Source organism: Pristiophorus japonicus, chromosome 9 (genome assembly GCF_044704955.1).
Source record: "Pristiophorus japonicus isolate sPriJap1 chromosome 9, sPriJap1.hap1, whole genome shotgun sequence".
Lineage (NCBI taxonomy): Eukaryota > Metazoa > Chordata > Chondrichthyes > Pristiophoridae > Pristiophorus > Pristiophorus japonicus.
This window is the reverse complement of record NC_091985.1, coordinates 163916459-163931332: the sequence shown is the minus strand read 5'-3', so window position 1 is coordinate 163931332 and position 14874 is coordinate 163916459.

The window sequence follows — 14874 nt, the reverse complement described above, 5'->3', positions numbered from 1 at the left end:
AGTCCCAGGCCCGGGCCTCACACAGAGACCCTGCGGCCTTAATCCCCACAGGAAAGTCCCAGGCCCAGGCCTCACACAGAGACCCTGCAGCCCCAGCCCCCATAGGCAAGCAGCCCTGCACAGAGGGGCCTAGTGGGGGGAGGGGGGGGGGTGTGAGCCGGCGGGGCGCTGCGGGCGGGGTGCTGAGGGATCCAGGGGCCAGCGATTCGGAAGAGCCCCGCAGAGGGCCCCGCCAAGGAGCTGGTAGCATCGGGCGGCGGCAGCAGCTGGAGGTCGGTGGCCATGGCAGCCGCAGGGGAGGCCGCTACGGAGGCCGCGGGGGACGCGGCAAGTCAGGTGGCAGCGGAGGGGAGCGGAGGCTGTGACGGTGGAGGGCATTCGGAGCGGCGGAGAAGAAGATGGCGGCGCCCAAGGAGAAGCCTCGTGGAATCCTCCTGCATCAAAGATGGCGCCTTAAAGAGGAAATGCACCCTGGAGTCTTAAAAGGGCTTTACAAAGAGGTGGTCCCCACAAATGACTTCTGTTTGGCAGAGCGAGTCTAAAATGAGCTACGTTAATGTGAAATAGTGAATGTATAATAAGAATTACTTTTTTTATGCTGAATGGCCACTGTATTTGTGTAAAATAATGGATGAAGTACAATTAATGATAACGGCTAACAAGGAAATCAAGGTTCCGCTACCAGTCAATAACCAGTTAATGTACCAGATAATATGTACCATACTAACGCACTGTCTATGCCCACCTGCCTTCCGTTGGACAAGTGTGATGTTATGTAATGATGTGTGTCCAGATGTACACACGCTGCAATGCACAGTGAGAGGAGGACTCAGGACCAGGATCACTGGTGGGCGCAGCAGGATAAAGTAGGTGCGTATCTTTTTTACCATTTTCTCTTGAGTGCCCACGGGAAACAGAGGAGTGGGATTTCAGGGCCATTATTCCATCAGATGTAAGTCAGTATGATCTTTTAAAGATGGCAGTATCTGTGTTAATAAGTAACCGCAATGTGTGATGGGAAGCTGGGCCATGTTTAACCTAAACAATTTTAAAACCGTGTTCTTCAGCAGTTTAGACATAAACATGTTTCTGAAACCCTGAAACAAGGGACAATTGGGTCGCAATAAGGGGAAGGAAATGTAGCCATAAAGGCCTTGCGGTCCAGACAGTCGAGATAACAGGTGACATGTGTTTAAGCTTCCGTGATCAGTAGTTAATGGTCAAGCAACTGTCACCCTTATATGGGCTTGAATTTCACTTCCTCCTGATCACGTATAACTGAGTAGGCACACTATTGGAAGTTTGAGAGATCTTGGTACGCGAAGGAAATCTTCCCTGCATGCTTGTATTAAATATTTCTCATATCACAATGCACCTGTGCCTCCAACTGGTTTCTTTCCACAACAGTAATGCTGTTCAATGTCCAGGGGTGGTGGTTAGACACTGCCTTGTTGGAGATAGTCATTGCCTGGCACTTGTGTGGCACAAATGTTACTTGCCACTTATTAGCCCAAGCCTGAATGTTGTCCAGGTCTTGTTGCATGCGGGCATGGACTGCTTCATTATCTGAGGAGTTGTGAATGGAACTGAACACTGTGCAATCATCAGCGAACACCCTACTTCTGAACTTCTGATGGAGGGAAGGTTATTGATGAAGCAGCTGAAGATGGTTGGGCCTCGGACACTGCCCTCAGGAACTTCTGCAGCGATGTCCTGAGGCTGTGATGATTCGCCTCGAACAATCACAACCATCTTCCTTTGTGCGAGGTATGGCTCCAGGCAGTGGAGAGTTTTCCCCTGATTTCCCTTGGCTTCAGTTTTACTCAGGCTCCTTGATGCCACACTCAGTCAAATGCTGTCTTGGTATCATCGGCATTCACTCTCACCTCACCTCTGGAATTCAGCTCTTTTGTCCATGTTTGGACCAAGGCTGTAATAAGGCTGGAGCCGAGTGGTTCTGGTGGAACCGAAACTGAGCATCGGTGAGCAGGTTGTTGGTGAGCAAGTGTCACGTGATAGCACTGTCGATGACACCTTCCATTACTTTGCTGATAATTGAGAGTATATTTCAAGATGACCCTACTGCATCCTTGCTGCCTGCAATCAGTCAGATCAGGGCGGGAAAGGAACAGGCGAGTTCCCCCACTCCATTTTAACTGCCTGCCGCGCCTGTTTTCTGCCAGGTTGGTGATGGTGCGGGGAGTTAAAATCGAGGCCATCGAGAGCACTGCCTTCGCTTGACTGATTAGGAAAAAACAAAATACTTGCATTTATATAGTGCCTTTCATGATCGCAGGATGACCCCAAGTGCTTTGCAGCCAATGAAGTATGTATGAAATGTAACCACTGTTGTAATGTCAGGAAACACGGAGACAATTTGCGGATAGCAAAAGGACAAAGATTGTTAATAAAACAAGCCTGAAGGCTTTGTGTCTCAATGCGAGGAGTATTCGTAATAAGGTAGACAAATTAACTGTGTAGATAGCTGTTAACGGATATGATGTAATTGGGATTATGGAGACATGACTCCAGGGTAACCAAAGCTGGGACTTCAACATCAAGGGGTATTCAATATTCAGGATGGATAAACAGGAAGGAAAAGAAAGTGGGGTAGCATTAATGGTTAAAGAGGGGGTTAACACAATAGTATGGAAGGACATTAGCGTGGATGATGTGGAATCTATATATGTAGAGCTGTGAAACACCAAAGGGCAGAAAACATTAGTGGGAGTTATGTACAGACCACCAAACAGTAGTAGGGAGGTTGGGGATGGCATCAACAGGAAATTAGGGAGGCGTGCAATAATGATACAGCAGTTTTCATGGGTGACTTTAACTTACATAATGATTGGGCTAACCAAACTGGTAGCAATACTGTGGAGGAGGATTTCCTGGAGTATATTTTTCTATGTTTTTAACTCTTACGACTGTAACAGTAGGATATGAGCGTGCCTTTATCAGGTGCAAGAGTTTTGAGCACATTTGCCGAGCAAGATATGGGTAATTCCTGCAATCCTGCCCTTGCAAATGTCCTCGCTCCCGAGATATGTTTGATCCAGCTCCAGTTTGACAGATCGGAAAAGCCGGTTTTCAGCACATGCGCATTGTGCACTGGAAACCGGCTTTTGCGATGCCTTCCCGGGTCCGTACGCACTCCGTACGCACTCCGTACGCACTCCGTACGCACTCCATACGCACTCAGTACACACTCAGTACACACTCAGTACACACTCCGAATGGACCCGGGGAGGCCGGGATTTCCAGGCGAATAGTACAGGATAGTATGTTTCCCTACAGGACTTTCACAGGACTGACACATTGTAGTAGTGGATAGAATTATCCTGATGGTATTCAGATGGTAAGCATATATTGTGGTACAGGATAGAATGTATCCCTCTGGGACTGAGTCACTAGTGATACATTGTAATACATTGTAATACTGGATAGTCTCTATCCCTGTGCGACTGAGACTGTAATGGTACGCTGTACTGTAGTTGGGATCCAGCATAAAGAATTGATACACTGTCACAACTTATTGGGGCAAATTCCCCAGGTTTTTTAGAAGTTAAAGTGTCTCCGAGGCGGCCAAGGTGAGGTCTTGACCTGCAACGCCTGGTGATCCGATTTTAGCCTAAGAGGCCATCTTGTTAAAGCAGTTTTGTCGCGCGTTAGGAACAGCCGCCCCGAGGATGATTAAGGCAATGATGATCAATTAAATTGTCCCCTAATTATTAAGGAGTCACCAGGCGAAAGGAAGTGGTTGGTTCTGGGGTTCTTGTTAGTGCCCCCCCTTGGTCAGGAGGAGGAAAGGGAGGGGTAGATGAAGTCAGGCACAGCAGCACCAGCTAGAAAAACCAATGGAAGATTTGCATCTATAGACTGCCTGTCATGGCCACCGGACGTCCCAAAACACTTACTGCTGGAAGTGTAATCACTGTCGTAATGTAATGTAGCTGCTGCAGGAGTGAGCGAGAGGGGGGTATGAGGGTGAGGGGAGATAGGAGGGAGAGGGGAGTATGAGGGTGAGGGGGAATGGGAGGGTGAGGGGGAATGGGAGGGAGATGGGGATAGGAGGGTGTGGGGGAATAGGAGGGAGGGGGTGTTAGGAGGGTGAGGGGGTTATGAGGGTGAGGTGGGATAGGAGGGTGAGGAGGTATAGGAGAGGGAGGGTGGTATGAGGGTGAGAGGAGATAGGAGTGAGAGGGGATAGGAGGGAGAGGTGAAAAGGAGGAAGAGGGAGGATAGGAGGGTGAGAGGAGCTATGTGGGAGAGGGGGGCTAGGAGGGAGAGGGGGCTAGGAGGGAGAGGGGTTAGGAGGGAGATGAGGGATAGGAGGGTGAGGAGGGATAAGTGGGAAGGGGAATAGGAGGGAGAGAGGCGTATAAGGGTGAGGGGGGTATGACGGTGAGGGGGGTATGAGGGAGAGGGAGGTATGAGGGTGAGGGGGGATAGGAGGGAGATGGGGATAGTAGGGAGAGGGGGGTATGAGGGTGAGGGGGGATAGGAGGGAGAGGGGAGATAGGAGGGAGAGTGGGGATAGGAGGGAGAGGAGGGAGAGTGGGGATAGGAGGGTGATAAGGGCGATGGGGATAGAAAGGAGAGCGGAAATAGGAGGGATATAGGAGGGATAGGAAGGATAAAGGAGGGAGAGGAGGGCTCCAGGATTGTGGTGACTTGCTGCATGCTCTATGTTACCACCAGAAACTGGGGTGGGGGAAGGGAGGAGGAGGAGGAGGAGGTATATGACCTCATACTTTCCAACATTATACTCCATCTGCCAAATTTCTTCCCATCTTCGTATCGTCAGCAAACTTGACTACGTTACACTCAGTCCTTTCCTCCAAGTCGTTAATATAGATTGTAAATAGTTGGGGTCCCAGCACTGATCCCTGCAGCACCCCACTAGTTACTGATTGCCAACCAGAGAATGAGCCATTTATCCCGACTCTCTGTTTTCTGTTCATTAGCCAATCCTCTATCCATTCCAATATATTACCCCTATGCCATGAACTTTGATCTTGTGCAGTAACCTTTTATGTGGCACCTTGTCAAATGCCTTCTAGAAGTCCAAATACACCACATCCACTGGTTCCCCTTTGTCCACCCTGTTCGTTACATCCTCAAAAAATTCTCGCAAATTTGTCAAACATGACTTCCCCTTCATAAATCCATGCTGACTCTGACCGAATTTTGCTTTTCCAAATGTCCTGCTAGTGCTTCTTTAATAATGGACTCCAAAATTTGCCGACCCACAGATGTTCGGCTAACTGGTCTGTAGTTTCCTGCTTTTTGTCTGCCTCCATTTTTAAATAGGGGCATTACATTTGCAGTTTTCCAATCTGCTGGGACCTCCCCAGAATCCAGGGAATTTTGGTAAATTACAACTTGTGCATCCACTATTCCTGCCGATACTTCTCTTAAGACCCTAGGATGCAAGCCATCAGTTCCAGGGGATTTATCTGCCGTAACCCTAACCCTAACCTCAATGATGTGCAGAATCTTACCTGGAGCTGGTGTGAGTGTACATTCTGTTACAGTGGGGTTGGTCACCTTCACTGAGTGAAGAGGCTGCAGATTGAAGTCTGCCTATAGCAGCAAGTTGTCACATTCACATAACATCCTAACATGGCATATGTGGCAGGTGTTTCATTCTTGCACTGTCAGTTAATGGGCACAGCACATTTTCAGATCCACCCTGAAGAATTTAAGGACGTCTCAATAAGAAATGGTTTTAGGAACCTCTCTGTCATCCACGTCTTGTCCCGTACTTGATCCAGCCAGTTATTATTTTCTTATCCTGAATCGCATCCTTCTAAAGGCTATGAAAAATAACCTGGAAAAAGATTTGTATTCAAGCTGATTATGTTTATGCATGTTATATTTGGAGTAACCTTAAAAGTTTTCTAGTGACTGGTTTTGAATGTTATGAGGCAAATCTGAGCTAATTTGTACATGAGACTGGTACAGAATCATAAGTCCCAATTCCTCATCCCTGAGCTGAGGCTCTGGCCCCAATACCAGCAGTGATCACTGTGAGCATACAGCATCCCCTAGGGGTCAGTTGAGGAACTGCCCAACTGCACAAACACACAGATCAGGGAGCGTGACACACTGCTGCTGTCTGAGAGCAGGGCATGCTGTACTGGGGCTGCTTTTGCCCACTCACCTAACCTATCCAAGTCGCTCTGCAGCCTCGTAGCATCCTCCTCGCAGCTCACACTGCCACCCAACTTAGTGTCATCCGCAAATTTGGAGATACTATATTTAATCCCCTCGTCTAAATCATTAATTTACAGTGTAAACAGCTGTGGCCCCAGCACAGAACCTTGCGGTACCCCACTAGTCACTGCCTGCCACTCTTAAGTGTCCTAACTCGGCAATCTGTAGCCTTCAGTTCACAGCAATCAGCAGGGTTTATGGTTTATTTTGCTCATGTTCTTCCCACATGTGGCTGCAGATGTAAGCCTCTCATGTAGCAACAGGCATAGATTAAACTCACTTAACCTCTCGTCCCGCCGATTTTACTGTCACAGAAGTACTTTGGGCTCATTGCTGTATTTTGCCATCAATGCTATTGAAATTTTACAGTACAGTATCGCTGACGTTTTTCTTCAATTGCACCCGGGGTACGAGAGGTCGCTGGGGATGACTTGAACTTGTGTGGGGGTTCGCTGGATGGTCAATAGAGGGATCGGTAACTGATCGTGCCCAATATCCCTCTCCAGTGACTTCAACTGAGTGTTGTGGTTGTTGGAGGTCAATCATCTCAGCCCCAGGACATCGCTACGGTTGTTCCTCAGAGTAATGTCCAGGGGCCAGTGTCTGGTGAGAACGGTAACGCAGTCGTTATGTTACTGAACTAGTAATCCAGAGGCCTGGACCAATGATCCGGAGACCCACCAAGTCCCACCATGGCTGCTGGGGAGTTTAAATTCAGTTAATTAAATAAATCTGGAATAAAAAGCTAGTATCAGTAATGGTGTCCGTGTAACTACCGATTTTTGTAAATAACAATCTGGTCCATTAATGTCTTTCGGGAAGGAAGTCTTCCATACTTTCCTGGTCTGACCTTTCTATGAGTACAGAACCACACCATGCGGGGTCACACCCAGCACAAAGGAAGATGGTTGTAGTTATTGGCGGCTGATCATCTCAGGCCCAGAACATAGCTGCAGGAGTTCCTCAGCGCAGTGTCCTAGGACCAAACATCTTCAGCTGCTTCATCAACGACCTTCCCTCCATCATAAGGTCAGAAGTGGGGATGTTCACTGATGATTGCACAGTGTTCAGTTCCATTCGCAACTCCTCAGATAATGGAGCAGTCCGTGCCCACATGCAGCAAGACCTGGACAACATTCAGGTTTGGGCTGATAAGTGGCAAGTAAAATTTGCACCACACAGGTGCCAGGCAATGACCATCTCCAACAAGAGTCTAACCACCTCCCTTGATATTCAACGGCATTACTGTAGTAAATGCAAGCACTCTAATAATCACTCCGTGAGGTAAGTGTATTGTACTTGAACTGTAGTGACCTTACTCCGTTTATTGCAGCTCCTTGAGTGAGGACAGAATGAAGTGAGCTCCCTTTTATGCTTGGTTACCTGCAGTGAGCAGGTGAAACTTAGGTCTCCACCAGTAGCACACTCTTGTGGTACAGGTATGGTGTATACAGTGTGAAGATACAGTCAGTGGTCTAATGTTACAGTACATACATTATACGTACACAACAATTACCATTGCCAAATCCTCCACCATCAACATCCTGCAGGGGTCACCATTGACCAGGAACTTAACTGGACCAGCCACATAAATACTGTGGCTACGAGGAGCCAAAATTCAGCCTCCCGAAAAGGCCTCTTACTGTCGGATAGTGGCCGCTGATTTGCGGTCTAAAGGCCGCCGCCAGGTGATTTTTCCGGTGGTCTGCACTTCCGCCCGCTGCTGCCGACGCCTCCTAAGTGCATCATCAAAGAGCGCACCACCGATCTCCCATACCTCCATCGAAATTCAGCAACAAAATCTTCGGGCGGCCGAGCGATTTCCCCAGGCAGCTTTTTGCGTTGGTGCAGCTTGTTTTCAGTGATGTGCGACATGGCTGTGCGGTGGTTATTCAAGGGGCGGGCGCACTGCCACGGCCGCCATTTTATTGTTTTTTGTCGGACGAATGCCAGGTCAGCCCGACAATTCTGCTGCCGGGTTCGGCCGGGCCGTCAGCAGGCAGCCTGGCACCCCCTCTCGGGTGCCAGGCTGCTGGCCCAGCCGCTGGTCTGGTCGAAACCCTCCCTGGTGGGCCCAGTGGACCTAACTAAAATAACCGCAGAGCTCGCAGCGGCCCTCCCCTTTAAGTGAAGGGGAGAGGCAGGGTGACGCACACGCGTCATGACATCATCAGTGCCAGGCGGAGACTCTATCTCATCTCCACTCCTGCCCCTCTAGTGTGCTCACCCCCGCGCTTCCAACCCCATTATGACCGACTTTCGGCCCGTTCCTAAAAAAATGCCATAGAGCTGAATTTCGCGCAGGAGGCCACCTCATCCACAGCGGCGGTGAAAACGCATCAGAAGCGGTAGATGCGACTGTTTTCGGGCGGTTCTGAATTTCTACTCCTGGGTATTCTGCGGCGAGTGTCTCACCTCCTGACTTCCCAAAGCCATTTCACCACCTACAAAGCACAAGTCAGGAGTGTGATGCAATACCTTCCACTTGGCTGGATGGGTGCAGCTCCAACATGTAAGAAGCTTGACACCCCAATCCACCACCGTGAGCATTCACTCCCTCCACCATCAGCGCACCGTGGCTGCAGTGTGTACCATCTACAGAATGCACTGTAGCCACTCACCAAGGCTTCTTCAGCAGCAACTCCCAAACCCACGACCTCCACCACCTAGAAGGGCAGCAGGCACATGGGAACACCATCACTTTTGTTATGTACGCAACCCTAGGCAACCTGTATCATACCCCCATCAGAGGGCTTACCTGTCGAAGTCCCAAGGGATCCCAGCATCCCTTGGGAGCACTGTATATAAGCAGTCCTGCCATGCGCTCTGGAGTTTGAATAAAGTGGCTAAGGTCACACTTACTCATTGTCTACAGTACTCAGTTGCATTACTTTATTATGAGCTTAACAACGTTCAAGTTGCCCTCCAAGTTACGCCCCATTCTAACTTGGAAACATATCGTCGTTCCTTTATCATTGCTGGGTCAAACTCCTGGAATTCCCTTTCTAACTGCACTGTAGGAGTTCCTTCAACATGCGGACTGCAGCCCTATCACCAACTTTTCAAGGGCATCGAGGAATATAAGAACATAACATCATAAGAAATAGGAGCAGGAGTAGGCCATTTGGCCCCTCGAGCCTGCTCCACCATTCAATAAGATCATGGCTGATCTGATCCTGGATCACTCCACTTCCCTGCCCGCTGCCCATAACCTTTTACTCCCTTATCACTCAAAAATCTGTCTATCTCCACTTTAAATATATTCGATGACCCAGCCTCCACAGCTCTCTGGGGCAGAGAATTCCATAAATTTACACCCTCTGAGGGAAGAAATTCCTCCTCATCTAATTTTTAAATGGGCGGCCACTTATTCTGAGACTATGACCCCAAGTTTTAGTTTCCCTTATGAGTGGAAATATCCTCTCGGCATCCACCTTGTCGAGCCCCCTCATTAACTTATATGTTTCGATAAGATCACCTCTCATTCTTCTGAACTCCAATGTATTTAGGCCCAACCTCCTCAACCCATCTTCATAAGTCAACCGCCTCATCTCCGGAATCAACCTAGTGAATCTTCTCTGAACAGCCTCCAATGCAAGTATATCATTCCTTAAATACGGAGACCAAAACTGTTTGCAGTACTCCAGGTGTGGCCTCACCAATACCCTGTACAGTTTTGGCAGGACTTCTCTGCTTTTATACTCTATCCCCCTAGCAATAAAGGTCAACATTCCATTTGCCTTCCTGATTATTGCTGTACCTGCAAGTGAATAGAGAACTGGTTGGCAGACAGGAAGCAGAGAGTCGGGATAAACGGGTCCTTTTCACAATGGCAGGCAGTGACCAGTGGGGTGCAGCAGGGCTCAGTGCTGGGACCCCAGCTATTTACAATATACATTAATGATTTGGATGAGGTAATTGAGTGTAATATCTCCAAGTTTGCAGATGACACTAAGCTGGGTGGCGGTGTGAGCTGTGAGGAGGATGCTAAAAAGCTGCAGGGTGACTTTGACAGGTTAGGTGAGTGGGCAAATGCATGGCAGATGCAGTATAATGTGGATAAATGTGAGGTTATCCACTTTGGTGGAAAAACACGAAGCAGAATATTATCTGAATGGCGGCAGATTAGGAAAAGGGGTGGTGCAACGAGACCTGGGTGTCATGGTACATCAGTCATTGAAAGTTGGCATGCAGGTACAGCAGGTGGTGAAGAAGGCAAATGGTTTGTTGGCCTTCAGAGCTAGGGGATTTGAGTATAGGAGCAGTGAGGTCTTACTGCAATTGTACAGGGCCTTAGTGAGGCCTCACCTGGAATATTGTGTTCAGTTTTGGTCTCCTAATCTGAGGAAGGACGTTCTTGCTATTGAGGGAGTGCAGCGAAGGTTCACCAGACTGATTCCCGGGATGGCAGGACTGACATATGAGGAGAGACTGGATCGACTGAGCCTGTATTCATTGGAGTTTAGAAGAATGAGAGGGGATCTCATAGAAACATATGAAATTCTGACCGGACTGGACAGGTTAGATGCAGGAAGAATGTTCCCGATGTTGGGGAAGTCCAGAACCAGGGGACATAGTCTAAGGATAAGGGTAAGCCATTTAGGACTGAGGTAAGGAGAAACTTCTTCACTCAGAGAGTTGTTAACCTGTGGAATTCCCTGCCACAGAGAGTTGTTGAGGCCAGTTCATTGGATGTATTCAAGAGGGAGTTAGATATGGCCCTTACGGCTAAAGGGATCAAGGGGTATGGAGAGAAAGCAGGAAAGGAGTACTGAGGGAATGATCAGCCATGATCTTATTGAATGGTGGTGCAGGCTCGAGGGGCCGAATGGCCTACTCGTGCACTTATTTTCTATGTTTCTATGTTTACTAACTTAATACTAACCTGCATACATAATAAATGCCAGTGACATTCACATCCACATCCCGAAAAATGAAATTTATAAAAAGTGCTGAGCAACACCAATGCCTAACCTTTTGCAGTGAAATCTTACCACAGCAATGTGTAATTACACACAAAAAATCCTGTGTTGCCAAATTGTAAACACGTTTACACAGAATACCTTGATGATTTTGTTCCCTGTGACACATAGAGGAAACCTTGCAGCATGCCGTTATGGCTGTTGTATTGGTTGGAGCGCAGTGTCATGAAGTAGTCCAGCCACAGGGTGGCGGTTTTCTGATTGGACAGAAAAGAACAAAGAGAAAGCAAAATCAAAGAGAAAACCAGTTGCAGCAGAGAAGCAACAAGCATCCATTTTAGCTTACACTGTCTGTAGTTTTAGTGGTTAAAAATGAACCTCCTACTGTATTAAACCTTCCCATAAGTACAGTGATGTAAGTAACTTCTTCTTATCCAATTGTTCTGGAATTGTTGTATTTGTATGTGATGTACAGAAAAAGCTAAGTAACTTCTCTTGATTACTGCTTGTATTTGATTGTTAATGTCTTTTGTTCTTCATCAACAGTTTTCACACTACATTATTAAAGGATTTGGATTCTGAAGCTCTGACCTTTTGCCATATTTCTTGGTGTAGTGCTGAAGCTAGCTGGAGAATCAGAGCTACGCTCATGCTACGCTACGCTCTGAATGAGAACGGTACAGCTGTTCTAACGATAGCTGTATGAGTAAGTTCCAGAGGCATAATTAGTTAAATATTTTGTCTTCCTTTCTTCCAATACAGATGTTTGTGTACATTCTTCAAATGGAATCACAAGGCACAGTAAATAAAATAAGCCTCACTAAGTTCTTTGCTCTAGAGCTTAGTGTTCAGATTTGTTAATGACCAGCGTAGAGAGGTGGGGGATGGATGGGGTGAAAGGTCAACCAGAGAGAGATGGGGAAGGGATGAGGTGAAAGGTCAAACAGAGAGAGATGGGGAAGGGATGAGGTGAAAGGTCAAACAGAGAGAGGTGGGGGAGGGATGGGGTGAAAGGTCAAATGGAGAGAGGTTGAGGAGGGATGGGGTGAAAGGTCAAACAGAGAGAGGTAGGGGAGGGATGGGTGAAAGATCAAACAGAGAGGTGGGGGAGGGATGGGGTGAAAGGTCAAACGGAGAGAGGTGGGGGAGGAATGGGGTGAAAGGTCAAATGGAGAGAGGTGGGGGAGGGATGGGGTGAAAGGTCAAATGGAGAGAGGTGGGGGAGGGATGGGGTGATAGGTCAAACAGAGAGAGGTGGGGGAGGGATGGGGTGAAAGGCCAAACAGAGGTGGGGGAGGAAGGTTCAAGCGAAGCGACATGGGAGAGGGATGGGGTGAAAGTCGTCTTGGAAAGTAACTCAAAATGGGTGGTCATGAATTGGCATCCCCTTTTATACCCCGCCATTTGACTTCAATGGAAAAGGAAAATGGGGTGGGTTTGAAATGAGCTGCACATTCTCTGTAGCCCATTTTGAGCTACCAAATTGATGCCCGAATATCCCTACAGGTTCAGCTCAAGTACAACCTGGCCAGGAATTGGGAAACAATTGTATTAGCAGCTGGAAGAAACTGCAAATTTCATCCTCATGTCTCTTGCATACTAACCCTGGCTCAACAGGCAGCAATCTCATCTCTGAGTTCCGAAGGTTGTTGGGTCAAGCCCCACTCCGGAGTCTTGTGCACATAATCCAGGCTGACTCTCCAGTGCAGTACTAAGGGAGTGCTGCACTGTTGGAGGTGCCGTGTTTTGGATGTATTGTTAAACCGAGGCCCCGTCTGCCCTCTCAGGTGGGCATAAAAAATCCCATGGCACTATTTCGAAGAAGAGCAGAACAGTTTTGCCTGGTGTCCTGGACAAGATTTAGGGACGCAGCTATTTGCACTAGAAAAATGCTCAGAATGTTTCTGATAGGCTCTCCATGATCGCATGACCTGATTGCTGATTGGTCTCCTTGGAGGATAAACCACAATTGATCAGACCTGTCCTCTGTTGGAGTACTTAGTGCTGATCGTCGTGGATCGTGGGTGCTGACGGCAAGCAGGGGATCAGAGCCTGAAGCAATGGCCCTTCCCTTTAAGGGAGGGAAGAAGCCTCTGATCCCGGCAACACTGCACTGGACATTACGCAGCGATCTTCCGCTACTGTCTCTCCAACTGAAGGGCAGCACTTGATTTAGCGCTCCACCTCGCTCCTGGAGTGCTAAAGTCGGAAAGATCACGTCGGTGAGGTTGGTGTCCTTGGCTGACTGTGTAGCTCGGTGTTACATTTGTAACGGGAAGCGGTTAGATGTGATCGAGATGTTAAATTTTATGTTCGTTCTATGACCATCCACAAACGTTGGGCTGAAGCCCAGCTTCACCCGCTCCAGTTCGACCACATGCACATGGCCCTTGCGTCTTGTGTCTGCTACAATTGGGAACGCTCCTGACCATACTTTTGTGCTCCTGCAAACGGGGAGCTATGCAATTTCGAGCACATAAGATTGTGAGAGGGATTGATAGGGTAGGTGCTGAGAGGGTTTGTCCTCTGGCTGGAGAGCTTCGAACTGGAGGCATAGTTTGAGAATGAGAGGTCGGTCATTTACAGTGGAGATGAGGAGAATATTCTTCACTCAGAGGGTGGTGAATCTGTGGAAATCTCTCCCGCAGAGGGCTGTGGATGCTCAGTCATTGAGTATATTCAAGGCTGAGATAGATCGATTGCTCCTATTTCTCATGTTCTGATGTTGTAAGGAGGGACTGATGTATCACATGGCATTCAGACATGGTCGTCTAGAAATTCGGTAGCCTCCTAATTATGAAAGGTTGAAAATGTAATGCCAGGCGCTAATCATTCTGACCTCCCGGTAAATTGCTTGTTAGCGCTTCAAGAAAGAACTGGAGCACTAAATCAAGCACTAATGACCTAACTACGGTGCTAGCAGTAGAGTAATAATGAACTTCAGGTGTAACGTAATCAGGATTCATGATTCACACTGGCTCCTTCCAGCTCTTAAAGGGGAGGTTCCATCATTCTGCACAACATCATTCTCAACACTGCTGCCTGTGCAGGACACCGACAAAGAACGCGACCTTATTCTCATGGCTGATCCTAGTCCCAGGGAGAGAGATCGCCATTTCAACGACCAGGCATAGTGGGCATTGGTCGCGGCAGTGGAAAGAAGGAGGGCAGTGCTGTTCCCAGCCATTGGCAGGAGGCCATTGCCCCAAGTCTTCAGGGCAATGTGGAGGGAAGTGGCCCAGGAAGTCTCGGCCAGCAGTGTGGTCGTCTGGAGCCTGACACAGTTCCACAAAAAATTCATCAACCTCACTCGGGTGGTCAGGGTAAGTTCATGCTTCAACAGGTCCTACATACCTGCATCTGAACCTCAGTCTGTGACCACTGCACAAAGCACCACACCCCCACCACTCACCCACCAAGCATCTCCACCTACTAAACCTCACACCCACATCTCACACCTTGCCTACAATCACAGCTATTCAACTAGTGCAGGCACATCGCCCAAACACATAGCTGCATCTCTCTCACACACTTTCCTTTCTCTTGATGGTCAAGATGGCCCAGAATAGGGAGGAACAACCAAGAACAGAGGGGATGATGTGGAAATCCAACACCTTACAGACCTGGAGGAGCGAGTCATTGGGCACCAGGTGGTGGGCACCGTGGTCTTCGGCGACGTCGACCCCCTTGGGGGCAACAACAGTGTGTTCATCCCCTCGTCTTCTCTCATCCC